The 16,362-nt window shown below is 28.3% G+C and overlaps 1 protein-coding gene across 1 annotated transcript in view; it reads left to right on the forward strand.

The window, feature by feature from the left end:
• Positions 1 to 3,343: 3,343 nt before the first annotated feature.
• LOC126904389 (protein still life, isoform SIF type 1) overlaps positions 3,344 to 16,362 on the forward strand; it is a 55,152-nt gene continuing 42,133 nt past the window's right edge. Inside the window, exon 1 of the mRNA XM_050683392.1 lies at positions 3,344 to 3,744. The gene's annotated coding sequence lies outside the window, so the exon portion shown is untranslated. The remainder of the gene's footprint in view (positions 3,745 to 16,362) is intronic.

Here is a 16,362-nt window from a genome sequence, read left to right on the forward strand (position 1 = left end):
TTTTAATTTAACTTGTAGTCTTTTCGATTACAGTAATTTATTTCATTCTAATGACTATATAATAATTTGATCAAGCTGCATTGTCTAGTATGACAATTCGGTATACAAAAAATTAATTCTGATTTCTCATTTGCTTTATCTCTATTATTATCATTTTACTAATGGTACACGTGGGTACTCTGACATACTCTCACGTTTGGCAACTGATAATGAAGGACATTATTCATAGTCTGCCAGAGAGCGCAATACATCCTTTTAGAGATGTTTGGTTCGGCCGGGCGTGGCACTTGCCACCGTTAGTATCTCTTCCGTCTCTGTATTCCGTTGTTATGGAAACCGCATCTTCTCTCGTGTCTTAAATCAATAATAAAAACGTAAACGCTGCCGAGAAACTAATCGTCAAACTGGATATCACAGCATATTTGGCAACGTGGCATAATTTAAATGCCTATGTCGTTCGACGGCTGCTCTTTCAAGAGGAGGCGTATGTTATGAGATGCGCGCGGTTGAGTATAACCATGACCTCGTCGCTATTGCCGATTGAATCTTTGGCTTTCAGCAATACTGGTTCTAATTTTTGCAATCTCCTCTTTTGTTATCGTTGTTTTTTAATTTTTAATAAAAACTCCAAGTGCATATTTTGAACTAGCCATTGACACTAATCAACAGCATTTGTCGGTTGCTTTATATGATCTCCGGTTACACTGGTTACCTTGCAGCATTTTGTGGGAAACTTATCTTACTTATTATCGTAAAATAAAAGTAAAAACAATCATGTATTGTGGTGTAGGTGTGAATCTTGGTAATCACAGTATGCTCAGGTGCAGTATTATTTTCTACTGTTATCCAGTTAATAAATGGACTGCGAACGACATTTGAAGTGTCTCGTTCATATGGTTGAAGATGTGTAATAAAGCAAACGTTGTTGATTATAGAGGGACTGTGGGAAAAGCTTTAAATAAATTATTTATGATATTTGAACTATTTAACTTTTAAGTATAAAGTTTTGTGTTGTTCATAATAGCAAATATTAAAAAATAACAACAACAAATTTGCAAAAACAGCGGAAGTGTAGATTATTACCACTTAAGGGCAGTAATCATTTCAAAGTTCTTTGTTTTATTTAATAACTTCACATTATTCTGGGGTAATACAAATCTATAGTTTCTCTTAAATAATCATTGCTTTAAAATTGTAAAATTAATTTTTATACGATATTAAATAATAAAAAATATTATGACTTTTTACAAATTTTAGATATGGTTAAAAAAATTAAGATTCAAGTGTTTCAAATTTAAGTCGTACTAAAATGTTGTGAGTTCTTTTGCGAATTAATTTTGCGGGGCTATTAATATCTTTTTTAGTAAAATAATAACTCTTTTTTGCTTTAAATTTAATTTGCGGAGACTTTAAAAGCACGATACTGATATATTTCAATGGTCGTTTAATTAATAGACTTGTCATATTATATAATAAAAAATCGTTTTTGAGTATTCTAGAAAACAATTGTCTCGTAGCACATTCGTAAATACAGATTTGATAGAGTTTATTCTACGAAAAAAAAATTACTAGTGATAGCTTGTACCACAGCTACTTAGCTGTAGTTAGCTATTTACTCCTTTTGCCAGAGATTAAAATAGTGACCCAGCAAAACTCGGTTTTTGCGGCACTAGTGGTTGTGTTGTTTTGGTAACTCAAAATAATGCTTTAAGGTATTTACTGTCCTAATTACAAGAGAGGTATAAAGTGTCAAGGTATGACTGTTGAATTACACAATGATGTAGTCTAAATAACGCTATTAAAGTTAACTGTAGTTTATTAAAAAAAAGTTCAAATACTTTTGAGAAGTTACTTTCCCATATAAGTACTGAAATAAAAACGAGATATTTTTGGTTAAATTCCAATACAAGTTATGTTACTATACAACTTAAATTTTTTAATTGCACATTGAATAAGAATCTAAATTTATCTTATCCGAAGTTTTACTTTTTTTCATTGAGCTAACAAATACGGAGCTTTGCAAATCGCATTGAAGTGCCCTTTTACATTGCCATTCTACAAATTCGTTAACATGAATGTTAACGAATTTGAATATTGTTACGACTATTGGAATATTTGAATGTACTTTTAATAAAGTAATTCACGTCATTTAAAAATCTAGAAATATCATGTAAGAATTCTTCTACTTCTAAGTGTTAATCTATGTTTCTTACAGATTTAATTTAACCGAATGAAACGTAATTATTCCTAATATTGTTAAATAAAATTAATCAATTACACACAAAAAATGTTATAAAGTTTATAGGTAAAATAATGTATAACCGTGTGAAGCATTTATGTATATTTAGTATTATTTTACGTAAATTTAACGTCCTTNTAATCTATGTTTCTTACAGATTTAATTTAACCGAATGAAACGTAATTATTTCTAATATTGTTAAATAAAATTAATCAATTACACACAAAAAATGTTATAAAGTTTATAGGTAAAATAATGTATAACTGTGTGAAGCGTTTATGTATATTTAGTATTATTTTACGTAAATTTAACGTCCTTTTTTAAATAAATTTAAATAATTAATTATTTCTATTCTTTAGTATTTATAGATATTTGGAAGAAAGGATGAAAAATGTCAATACTTTAAGTATCAATTTTACCAGTCTGGATTTTCTTTTGCTTTTCGTAATGAAGAGCTTTTTAAGTATCGAAGTTCTATTATATTGTGTGTCAAATATATTCTAAATAATTATAAATGGTTTATAATTGAAAACTTAGGATTCTGAATATCTCTTCTTAGGTGTAAAGTAAATTAAATTTTAGTTGAACGATTAACCGTGGTTAATGTCACTCGATCACGCTTCAAAATAAGAAGGGCATGGAAATGTTAGTTATTCGTTATGTGGAGATCACACGTGTGAGGGGATTGTAGGTATGTGGTCTCAGCGTACAGCAACCTACCCCCGAGTGTCGACGGTTGAGTGTCGCCATCGTATTACAAGTACTGCTTTGTACTTCAAAGTACAGTACACGACATATCATTGCGGTAAAATGATATTAATCGACTAATCGTTTTTAGCGATAGGAGAAGACGTTGCGTTACAAGATAATGACGTCCGCAACGTTTCGTAGTGAATACTGCAGAGTTCGCCAACGGTCAGACTCGACTACGAGATAATACGGGGCGACCTCTCTGCGCAGCGCTCCAGGGACGAGATGGTCTCAATTTTCCGCCAGGATGTAGAAAGTGGAGACGTTGGTGGGGATGAATGTCAGGGAGGGGTGGGGTGTACACGTTACAGCGTTGGAAAATCCTGGGGCATGCCGTTGAGGAAATCCCCGGATTACTTTACTAACTGTCGTCGCGCGTCGTGATAGCGCGAACGTGCCACCGCTACTGGCAGAGTCGTGTGCGCTCCGCAGTGTACTCGTCGGGCGCATCCACATCGTAATTATTTATTAAAATTGTTTACATATTTTAAAATGTCGTGTTTAATTGATCTCTAACGGTTTTCGGTTTAATTCGATTAATATTGGTGTTGTTATCATTATGGCGTGTGTATCGATCCGTTCAATGTGTAGATGAGAATTGTTCGTCATTTTTTGATATTGAAATATTCTCGAGGTTATTATGTTTAGTGTTGTGGATTTTGAAATAATGATAACGCAGTGGTTGCGAATTATCAAACCACCATTTTTGTACTGGTTGCCATAGACGGCAACCTTAACTTCTCCCATCGAGTCGAGTAAGTCTTAGCATTTAAATTATATTATACTCATGAGGTAAAATAATACATTTTAAACTGATTCGCTTATAAAAAAAATAAACATGAATGTGTAATAATAGATTAATAAATTTGGGTATAAAACCTTTTTGAAAAATGTTAACAGCATAATATGTTCAAATAAGTATTATTAGTAGTATTATAATAAGTAATATTGAGTGTTTTATCAAAATAAAATCCATTATTTTTTGTAGGTATTGTAATGTAAATCAATTTTTCAGACAAAACTAACAAATTTAACTAAAAATGGCTCATTTAATTTTGTTGTAATATAAACAGTAATTATACCTGAACTCGAGTAACTCGATTTAATAATACACACCACACGTGGTCCCTAGTCCCCCTTCTATAGTACGTAATAGAAACTCTTAATAATTGCTATAAATAGAATTTTCGTGTTCGATCGTTAGCTGTGCTACAGTATTTAATTATATCTAAGTTACAAAATGTAAATTGATGCCACACCAACGATTAGTTATACAGACTTGACTTATTATATTTTCTAATAAGTACACTATATGAATCAAACATTTTCCTAATTATTTTTAACACAATAATGAAGATTTGATAGTATTCATATTGTTGTGATGTATTATTCATTGAATTTTTTGATAATAAATATTATTTATAGGGCAGTATTTAGAATTTCGAAGACTCGGGGGACTTTGTTTGGCTCTGACTATTTACTTACTTTATGATTGAACTTAACCTCAGTAGTTTATTGATACTTCATGGTATCATTTAATTTATTTATTTTAAAGTAACGCTATACAAATAACGATAAAAAATTAAATAAATAACACGCCAGATAATCAATAAACATATTTCAATAAAATGTTCAAGATATCTTTTGAATGTTAATAGGCAAGTCTGGTTTCGACAAGCCAAAAAACAATGGCAGCAATGAACGTTTTTCTCAAAATAGGTTAAAATTTTTAATATCTAGGCGAAGTATTGAAAAAAATTTTTTTGATCTACGTGAATAGTTTTTCGGAGATAATGTGTACTTTCATTTAATCAAAAAAATATTTTATATGTTTTATTATACAAGAAAAGATACAAGTTATAAATAACTTATGTTACACATATATTTTTTAAATTAAGCTGTCATAGGTAAGCAATAACCATTTAATGGTTACTTATTACAGCTATTCCCTTTAAAAAGTGATTATTATTTAAGTTTTTATTTATTTATAAAATTATTTTAATTATATTGCACATGCATGCTATAATAGCATAGCTGTAGCAATATCTTAATAATTACAAGCATTTTGTTAGCGCTACCAATTTTCATAAAAATCACTGATCATTATGATTATCTAGTGGAAGGGATAAATTCTCTGTAATTTCAACACAAACTTATTTTTAGTTAAGTATAGTAAGAACTTTCAACTAAAAGTAGTACACTAGTAAAATTATCGTATTTTATACGATATCATAAAATTACCAGCTACAATTTTAATACAGTATTATATTTGTGTTGATAAAAATTAGATTGAAGAGAAAAACTCAAGAATGTATAAAAGAATATTTTAAGTGGAACATCGATGGTATGATTTTCTTAATGGGATACTTCTCTTACTCAGCATTATAGACTTCTCAAGTCTCATCATAAGCAGTAGAGGTTTTTGTCTTTAAAATTGATGTTAATAAAATATGATTACTCATTTATAAAAGAAAGCAATATTTTTACGCTTTGATAAAATTTATTTTATAATAAAAGATTTTTTGTAAAAATTAGAAGAAAAATATTTCAATAGTTATTATTTATTTGTATTGAATTTTCATTCTATTATTTATTATAAAGTAAAAAAGTTTTCTTATATATATTTTTATTATAAAAAGTGGCTTCACTTTATTTTAAAATATATTGTTAGACTTGTCAGAAATTATATACATAAAAAACTTGTAGAAGCAACTAAATTTTATTTGAAGAAACAAAAAATTTATTCTAATATAGCCTACAAATAAAATTCATATACATTTCACTATATTTTTCATTTAAAAAATATATACAAAGTTGAGGAAAATTCAGACTTTTTTGATTAATTAAGTTAAGTTAATGTTATAAGTAGTGCGTTAAGTTATAAGCTAACATATGTATATTATTAATAGAGTTAAGTTGAGTATGGTAACTAGATAATAAATTTAGCTTTTTAAAGCACCTGTCTCTCTGCTTAGGCTAAATTGTGGCCTCCGTTAAAAGTTGCTCTACAAATTTGTCGATACTTTCTTTTTTTAGTACCTATAATTTCATAATTTAAAAATAAATATCTAAACACCACAAGGTTTTTAAAATGACACCCCTGTCATTTGGTATGTGGTATCATTGTAGTCCTCCGTGCGTTGAGCCGGATTTTTGTATGACAATAATAGTTATCAGAAGCTAAATATTATAATTAAGAATAGTGTTTTAAAAAAAATTACAATTATAGATGTAGTATGATATCATCCTTTAATAACTTATACCCATATTGTACCAAATTTGTAAATTTACAAAATTTGGTGGGTGATATCAAATTACCAACCCATTTAAAGCCCATAAACACTCAATTAAGTGGCTATCACTTGTCTAGATAGAAATCTTGTAAGCTCTTACATATTGGGCGTTTCAACTGTTATTTTTACAAGTTGTGCTATTATTATATAATTTTAGACGTGGTTTAATAACATAAATTTACTCAGCATAATTTATTGCTTCTCTATTACTAAGTTATTACTTAGTTATCACGTACCTGGAATAAACACACCAAAAAGAAAAATTATGACATTATGAGAGTTTTACGATATTCTGTGTGTACATCAATCTGTTATTTAATATAAAATAGATAGGTTTTTAACGTTTTTAATTTAAGAGTTTACTCGTATTTTACATTAAATGTAAAGAAGATATATTTTCATATACTTATGATAAATATCTCAAACCATTTTTGTGACGTATCAAGTTTAGGAAATAAGTTATTAAGAAAGGAAGTGTGTTTTAAAATTTACAGCAGTTAAAATTTATCGAGAATAGGCTACATTATTTATGACTTTAATCTAAGACCTGATATATTTCAAAATTTGGGTTTGAGATTTTTATCATAGGTATAGGAAAAGATATCTTTTTTCACGTGTTAAAAAAATATGAGTAAATTTTGACGGGAAGGTTTGTTTTTTGTATTTAACAAATTTTATTTTTCATATGAAACCTTTGAAATTTCTTTTTTGTGTTTGCTTTTCCGAAAATTTACTAAAATTGATATATCATTTTTTGAAAATAATCACAGATATTATTTAAAATAGAACCTTAGAATTTTTAAAATAATTTTTGTAGCATAAGCATCATCAAATAATTAAATTATATGGTGAATAAAAATTTACTAATCATCAGGGCTCACATGTTCATGGACTAACTATTTCTTGAACAATCATGTAAATATATATATTTATATTAAGTAAATAGGTTAAATATGCATAAAAAATAAAAAAAATATGGCTTTAAAGTAAGTGTGAACGATTTTGAGTATTTCGAATAAAGGTGAAGATGAAGAAGAAGTTTTAGCTGCGATGCAAAGCTGAGATGGTATTGGTTTTACTATGATGTGTTTTTTTTTTTTGTGTCTGTTACCACTTTTTCTCAGTTCTCACCGAACCGATTTCTTTCAATGATACGTCAAAACACCACAAATCGTATCTAGTCGAAGACATTACCCCCAAAAATTGAAAAAATTTCCCTCGTTCCCCGTAAATGTGGGAAACCTCCAAAAAAATTACAATTTTAAAAATCGCTAATTTTTTCAATTTTTTTTACTTAAAATTGCCATAACTTTTTTAAAAATTACCAAATCAATATAATTTTTTTTTAAAGATGCATGATGTCTTTGCCTATTATTTGGTATATTTTTTTTATAAATCTGTCCCTTTACCTGTCCACAGGAGGGATTTAAAATGACAACTTTTTCACAAAAAATTAACTTTTTCAACTTAACTTTTGAAAGTGTTCCAGAAGGTCTGACACTTTTATATATATCTTAAATTAAAGGTAATGTAATACACTTTATTATGAAAAAAAAAAAATTCCGACTTTATTTTGTCTTCACGGTGAAAATAGACATCAAAATTAATAAAAAAAAAATACGATTTTTGTAAAATAATTCTTTTTTATATTTTTAATTTAATAGTGCTATAACTTTTTCAAAAATGAACAAATTAATAAATTTTTTTTTAAATAAATGCTGGATGTGTTTACCTATCATTTGGTATATTTTTTTATAAATGTAACCCTTTATCTGACCACACGGGGTATTTAAAATGACAACTTTTTCACAAAAAATTTACTTTTATAATTAACATTTGAAAGTGTTCTGGAAGTCTGACACTTTTTTTTATATCTTAAATTAAAGATAACGTAATGTACTTTATTTTGAAAAAAAAAAAAATTTCGGATTTTATTTTGTCTTCATGGTGAAAATGGCTACCGAATGCTATTTTTGTGTGAAAATTCTCGAGTTAATAATTAGAGCTTCATATCCTATTCAATAAAAAAATTGAAGTTTCTTTCAATTTTGATGATGTATTCCATTTGTGTCTTCAACTAGATGTAATCTTTTGTTTCATAGTTGAACAAAATTAGCCAAAGAAATCAAGCAAAAAAAGTTATAGACACAAAAAAAAAAAATTTCAGCAATATTAGCTTGTTATCAAAGCTAAAAATTATGGTTAATTTGTATACATATTGTGTGTTCATAAATTAATATAATGCAAGAATATTATTGAAAGTTATAAAATTATTATTACCTAAGAAAGAATATACATTTAAGTAATAAAATAATAATTTTATGATAGAATATTATATAAAATAATTTAAATACTGTAGAATTAATCAACTTTTACAAATTATTAATATATTATTTTTATTTATTAATTAATATAATAATATATAATTAATATATAAAAATAAAGATTTTGACGTGTAATAAAGATTAAATGTTTTTGTCCAATTTTATTTGTTGAACTTTTATAAGAAGGAGGGAGTTGGAACTTGGGTTTTTTTACACAGTTAGATTTTTGTTAAACTTTTTATTCTTTTTTTACTGGCTTAAGCCAACAAAATACATAATTTTCATGAGCCACTAAATAAATCAAAACGGACGACTACCCTTTAAATGACACTTCTGTTTGTAAGACTGATTCTTTTAAGAAAATAATAATTGAAAAATTTTTTTACCTACACTATTAGACCTACTTTTGAATCAAACATTGTTATAAATTTCAAAAGCTTACCTTAAGAAAAACAGTGATAGGGGTATTAAAAAAACCAGGCCAATTGTTTGGTATCAAAATATACTATCTTATATTAAGTATAACATATCTTTTATTTAAAATACTTTTATATTTGTTTGATATAGGTACACACACTAACAAAAATATGTATTTTAATAAACCAAAAGTTGTAATAAAAAACTAAAAACAAGTTATTTGTTCAGGATAATTGTTTGACTAAATATAATTTGACATAAATTAAATGCAGTAGATAATTTTAGAATACTTATATAGAATATTATGAGCTTTATTCTAATTTTTAATGGTTAAAAATGTATAACTATAATAAATTATTAAACTTTTAGCTTATAATAAAGTAATCTTCATATAATTAAAAAAAATATGTAAGCTTATAATCCTTATCACTATTAAACTCCACGTATATATTATGTATACATAAATAATGTGCATGTACAATATACATTGTACATACTATATTTAATCAAATGATAATCCTGAACAAATAAAACATTTTTAGTCTATTATTACAACTTTTGGTTTATCAAAAACATATTTTTGTTAATAAATTTATAATGAATAAATATAATAATACCGTAAAAATGTGAACATGTTATACTTTTAGATTACAGATATATATTAACGTTTAAATAAATTACACCATTAAATTATAATTAAAAGTAATTTTTTAACATAATAACATTTAATCCATTATTAATAATGGTTATAATAATAGGAGACCCTATAAAACCATTCGCATTAATTAATAAATAATTTTTAGTCAGTGTATTAGAAACAACATAACTAAAAATATTAGTATAATACTATAGTAATTGTCTCACAAAAAATAAATATTATTCATCACAAACAATAATTTAATTTATAATATAACATTGTTAAATGATATCAGTATTAGTAATTATAACAAATTATTATTTGTTCAATGACATAATGCATTAAAACAAAGGAAATCATAATAAAATTAAGTGAAATATTTATACGAACGAATGAAAATATTTTAACGTTCCATAAATATTTGAAACTTTGATTTAAATACAATAGCTTTTAAATAAAGATGTAATTAGTCTTAGAATCAACGGAAATATCATTGAATTATACAATTCGTCGTAGATTCAGTACGACACATTACATTTTAAATCAAAGATGCCATTTCATTGATTTAAAGAAAGTCAAAATCTGAGCCACAGTGAATATATTCATATAAAAATCTAATCTTTTTTAGAGCCATAGAAGTTTTCCCACAAATTTTAAAGCTTAATTTACGACCGGTATCAGTGTAAAGATATCGTAAAAGTACGATTTTGGAGTCGCGTGACATCTAGGGCGTAATGGCCTCGGTATGCACGGACGGGGAAGTGGTGAACGAAGATTCCGGGACACACGCCCTGTAGGTACTATTCATTGACTGGACCCAGCCACCGCTGTCTCCATCGACGTCGCCGGTTCGATGAAGTGGAGGGCAGTGACTGCGTCAGGGGTGAACGGGACGGATCAGCTGTGAACAACGTTCAGCATCTCGTGGTGTATGTGGAGCGCTCTGCCGACGGTTGCGGGACCGGTGGTGGCAGCGCGCGCGCGGCTTGCTTTGCCGCTGCCGCCGTCGCCGTATCTATCTCCAATACGACACGGAGGAAGCTCCACTCGAGAGTTGTCGCGCGTTCACGTTCGACACACCCTGCGTGTCCTCTGACCGACTGACTTGGGGCGTGGACAGTGTATGTGTAATAGTTAACCGAGTGTATGCGATATTGTGATCTACCGGGAAGTGCCTTGTCACCGTGTCCGTATTTTACTGTTACGCCATGGGTATACACCCGAGCGCCATGCGGACATCGCAGAGCGACAGGCAGATGTCCAGTAGGTCCAGGCGGTCACAGGTATGTGTAGTGCACCAACTTAAGGCGCGAGCTAATGGGGTACCTTTTACATTTGTGTCACTCGTGTATTTATTTGCTTGTAAACATACTAAAGTGGCTATGTATCTCTGTGATACTCGAAGAAATAACAATCAAAATCGTATTGAACTTATTCAATTATTCAAATGTAAATTGTGGTAAACAGTTTAAAAAAAGAACAGTTTTTACAGTCCTTTTACGAGTCTATTAAATCTATTATTTTTTCCTATTTAACTTTTACAAGCTTATAATAACCTATTTGATCAAAGTTTTTTTGTCTAGTTTTTATATTATTTATGATGTGTCATATAAAAATTTGTTTTACAAAGTTTTTATCATATTGTGAGAAATAAGTGGCAATAAATTATGCTTGGAAAATATATAATCGAACGGCGTACTATGTAGGCATATTTGATGCACCAATGTCAACTATGGTCATATGCGGTATTTCTACTTTTTTTTTACCCCAACAAATAAAAAACAGCGAGATAAATGTAAACCACATAATTTAATTTCACTGGATGTTTGTTTACAACGTACAAATATCAGTCTGATTGATACTGAGCATAGTGATTGGTGTGTAAATAGGTAGGAAATAAACATTCAATTAATGCTCGATTTATTCTTTTCAAAGAACACGGTTACAATGTGTATATAGTGTTGCATTATTTATTTATAAAATAAAACGCCCTGTGATCTTTGAAAAGCGTGAAATTGTCTTGTTCATTAGGAATAAGATTTCTTTGGATTAACATGTTTTATAACAGCTGTGACAAGCCCTTCTTTGTTTTCATTGTGTCCATTACAAAACTTCAAGTTACATTACATAAACAATGTGTCCAGGGAAAAATTGTAACCTATTATGTTATCTAATAAGATAGATATGCACATGTGTGTGTGTGTGTGTATGCACTGTAGCGATCGATGGGCTTAGAAAATCGAATGGAAATCACAGCTGAGTAAAACACATTTGCTTTGTCGGCGTACTACAGACAGGTAAAGTGGAGAGAGGTTGGGCCGTATGTGTAAAACTCTTCGCAGTCGTTCGACCGAAATGATAATATCCAATCAGCGTGACGAGCATTGGCGCGAGGAAGTGAGAGAGAGTTAAAAGCTTTGGGTAGGCCACTTGCATAGAGACTTGTCGTTACGCAACCGGCAGTTAAACGCATTTTTAATCCGATTGATGTGTGTTCATAAGTCAGTGACGATGGTATGGGAGAGGGTCGAGGAAAAGCTTTTTTCGGTTCTACTAATTTCGTGTGATATTTCAAGTTGGCAGCGTTGGTGACATCTGTTTGTTTGGCATTGACTTCAATAGTAATAATAATTATTCCCTCGAATAATCATTCGATATAGTCATGACAAAACATTTATTAGAAACGCGCTAAGTTTTTCCTCGAATCGCGTCTCATTTCCACAATAGGCAGTCGCCAAATCATTTTTATAACACGACGCTTTGAACTGTTTAGGTTTAAGAACGAAATCAACACACGCACGGCTAATTATCACGCAACAAGTTTTGACAAGTGTTACCGCTACGTGTATAATTATTCCCGTCGAGTAGTCCCTTTTGTCCTTTCCGCAGTGGCATTATGTTTGTCATTATTTCGAAAAATAATTGAAAAGAAACGACCACGTCGTGTTTATTCAATAGTTCTCAAACACCACACTGCCAAGTCATCTTTACAGATCCAACACGCTCACATAATGGATAAAAGTGTTTCTGTACGCGAGTTTTATACTCTCGACAAGTGAATAGATTTACAAAGTTTAGAAGTGCGAAGGTCTTTCGTACGAATCGTGTTTTATAAGGCCACGTCACAGTATAAATTGAAATGTCGTATAATCGAGTAGGATTTCTATACGTGTATATTTATGTTTACATCAATAAAAAGTCATCGAGTTATACGGATATTTCAAAGTTGGCATTCAAGTCAAAAGCATGATATTTATTTTCGTAAACGATTATTTATTTATTTTTTTAATATATAACTAAAATTGATTTCATATATTGAAAAATATATGCGTGCTACTTGGACATTTTTATACTGTATAGCGAATTTAATTGAAAACACGAATAAAGGCAAAAAATACACACATTTGTATATTTATCGTTTATTATTTATCTGTAGGAAAATATATTTTGTGTTTTTATAAAATTTAAGCTAAATAAAAATGATTTGATTTTTAAAAGTTTAAACATGATCGTAATAAAAAAAAGATTATAACATTTTATAATGATTATTTAATAAATAAATGATTATTCTGATTTTTGAATAATGCATGCATTCGAAACAAGACCACAAAGGTTAACACTATAGTAAAATGTGTTTTTAATGTAAAATCTCATGAAAACGTGGTTGATCGCCAAAAAAATTAATATGATTATTATAAAACATTTGTGCTCCTTTAGAATAATTTCTTAATAAATTTAAATATTTATTGAGCAATTAGTATTATAAAGTATAAATCATCGATCGATACATATTGATATATNATTTCTTAATAAATTTAAATATTTATTGAGCAATTAGTATTATAAAGTATAAATCATCGATCGATACATATTGATATATGAAGTATATATATATGAATATCTTTTGTACTTTAATCTTATCAAAAAAATGTATCGATTGAAAAAAAATCAAGATAAAAAGAATTCAAAATTATTATATGACATTACATATATGTAATTATTTTTACATAGTTAATAGTCGTAAATTAATGATTTTTATTAGGTTGAAAACAATATTTAATATTATATTTTTATAACAATCTTTTTATTTTTTATAGTTGCATCTAAATTTATGAAATTATTCATTTGCGGATGACAGACCCTCTAGACTTTGATATATTTATATAATACATAATATATGAGATTAATCTCAAGTATATATTAAACTATTTCAAATAGCAATTTTAGCTTCGATGCGAAACTGAGAATTGGTTTTACTATGATGTGTTTTTCTTTTTTTTTTTATTGGGCCCCTTTTAAAATTTGACAATCCGCAGCTATTGTTATATTAGGAGAAATAGAAAAATAAAAACTATGTTTTTAGTAATATGATAAATTGTGTGAAGTTACATTTTTTTTTTTTTTTATTGAAAACAATTAAACTTAGTTTTACACTGTAAATAATAAAAATAATTAAGGAAATTTAGATTTAGATAAAAACAATAACTCTGGTAGTATACAATTATATATAAAATGAATGTTAGAACGACTGAGAAGTAAAGTTCATAATTATTTATTGAGTTAGAAATTGTTTTGTTTAATTAAAAAGTTCAAGATTTCAATCATTGTTTAAATAAAGAAGTCAGATGAAATATTAAACAAAACTAAATTTTTTTATAAAATATAAATGTAAACCATTTTTAGGATAACATGGAGTATATTATTTTATTTATAAAAATTTATTGAAGTATGAAAATGATATTTAAAATACGAAAATATTCAAATAAGAAAAATAATTGTGATATGTGTTCTAGTGTAAAGAGCATTTAAAAAGAAAAAATATTAATTTAACCCAAAACCTTAAAGAGTATTTTGTCCAAGATCATATTGCACATGGCATATTATGACTAAGAAATTATTTACGTTTAGTTTGAATACTGTAATTTATACGTTTATCATGTGCTTGAGGTGAAATATGTTAAGACGTTTTTTCGTGTAAGGTATATAGGGGTTACAACTACCACTCAAATGGAGGTTTGCTGCTAAATATTAAGCTTTTTTATATTTACTGTATAATATCATAATAAAATATTATTTAAAATAATTAAAAAAAATTATGTAACCTTGCTCGCTAGAAAAATTGTAGGTCTGCGTATAAAATAATTCCATTTACCTTTTATTAAAAAAAAATTAAGACACCACCATGTGTGTTACTACCAACATTGTGATAAAAGTTTGAAATTATGCAGCTCTTAGAATAATTGGAAATTATATATTAATTTTCAGTTTTATGTAGCGTAGAGGCATTTGAAGTATGTTATTATCCTGTGCGTGAAAATACTACAAAGCGTGGAATAAAATGTTTAGTAGCCCTGACCGTGATGTGTTCCTGTGACGTCACAGGAACAATATTCACCCCCATCGATCGTGGGCGTTGTTAAAGCAGTCAGAGCAATCCGTAGGGTGGCGGTCTATTAACATAGTGCTACTGGGTCAGTTTTGAAGAAATACTTACAATGCTGTTGATTCTATAATCATTATAACATATTATCAGTAGTTAAAACAATATGACATTATTTGAAATCACTTAGCGTGATAGCATTTTATTATTTTTTAGAGTTAGCAGAGAATTCTAAGGAAGATAATATTTACTATGATAGTTCATATATATGTATATATTTTTTACTATATTCAAATCAAAACACACTCAATTTTTCATTAAATAGCAGAAAATTTTGAATTAATAATAATAATATTTATTTATATTATCAGTGGTGTTTATTAAGGGAGTAGACGATAGCAATGATTTAGATATAGACTAATAGATATATAATAGACTGTTGCTATTCAAATTATATGGAGTCGATATTAATTTTTGTCTAAATACATAGGTGTATGCAGGTTTAACACCATATTAACCAAACTAACTCTACACTTGAGGTAAAAATCACCTAAAACATGGCCACAACATTGTTATTGGTACTTGCCCTCATTAAAAAAAACTGGGAGGTAACTACCATCACTTTTATTTAGGAAGTTTTAAAAAACTATCTTCAGTAGGAAAAAAAACCCAGCACAGGGGGATCGCGGCACAGTGGTGACGTGGCATAGATGGATCAAGTATAATGATATCTGACAGTGATTAAAATCACTATAAAAAAAAAACGCTTCGATGCAAATCTTTAGATAGTGTTTAATTTTAAAAAATTGGTGGATTATTCCAAAAGCTACATGATCTGCTAGTTCATTATTAATATCCTAATTAAGATAAAGTATGTCGAATGAAAAAGGGATTATTAAAAAATATTATTTCTTATAAAAAAATAATGTTGATCCATACACTTTTAAATACGTCATAGCATTATAAAGTTAAATAAATCCCCCCCCATGAGCAGGTTAAGTGTTAAATTTTCAAAAAAATTATATCAAATAAAAGGAAAATATCTAAGGTTTTAGTTAAAAAAAAAATTATGTTGATTTGTTGATTTTTGAAAAAGTTATGGAAGTTTTAAGAAAAAAAAGTGAAAAAAATGACAAAATTTGTCGATTTTTAAATTTGTAATTTTTTTGGATATTTCCCCCATTTGCGGGGAACGAGGGAAAATTTTTAAATTTTTAAGGGTAATGTCTTCAACTAGATACAATTTGTGATCTTTTGACGTATTGTTAAAAGAAATCGGTCCAGTGAGAGCTGAGAAAAAGTAGTGACAGACACAAAAAAAA

The sequence above is a fragment of the Daktulosphaira vitifoliae genome, unplaced genomic scaffold, assembly GCF_025091365.1.
Source record: "Daktulosphaira vitifoliae isolate Bord-2020 unplaced genomic scaffold, ASM2509136v1 Scaffold_4, whole genome shotgun sequence".
NCBI lineage: Eukaryota > Metazoa > Arthropoda > Insecta > Hemiptera > Phylloxeridae > Daktulosphaira > Daktulosphaira vitifoliae.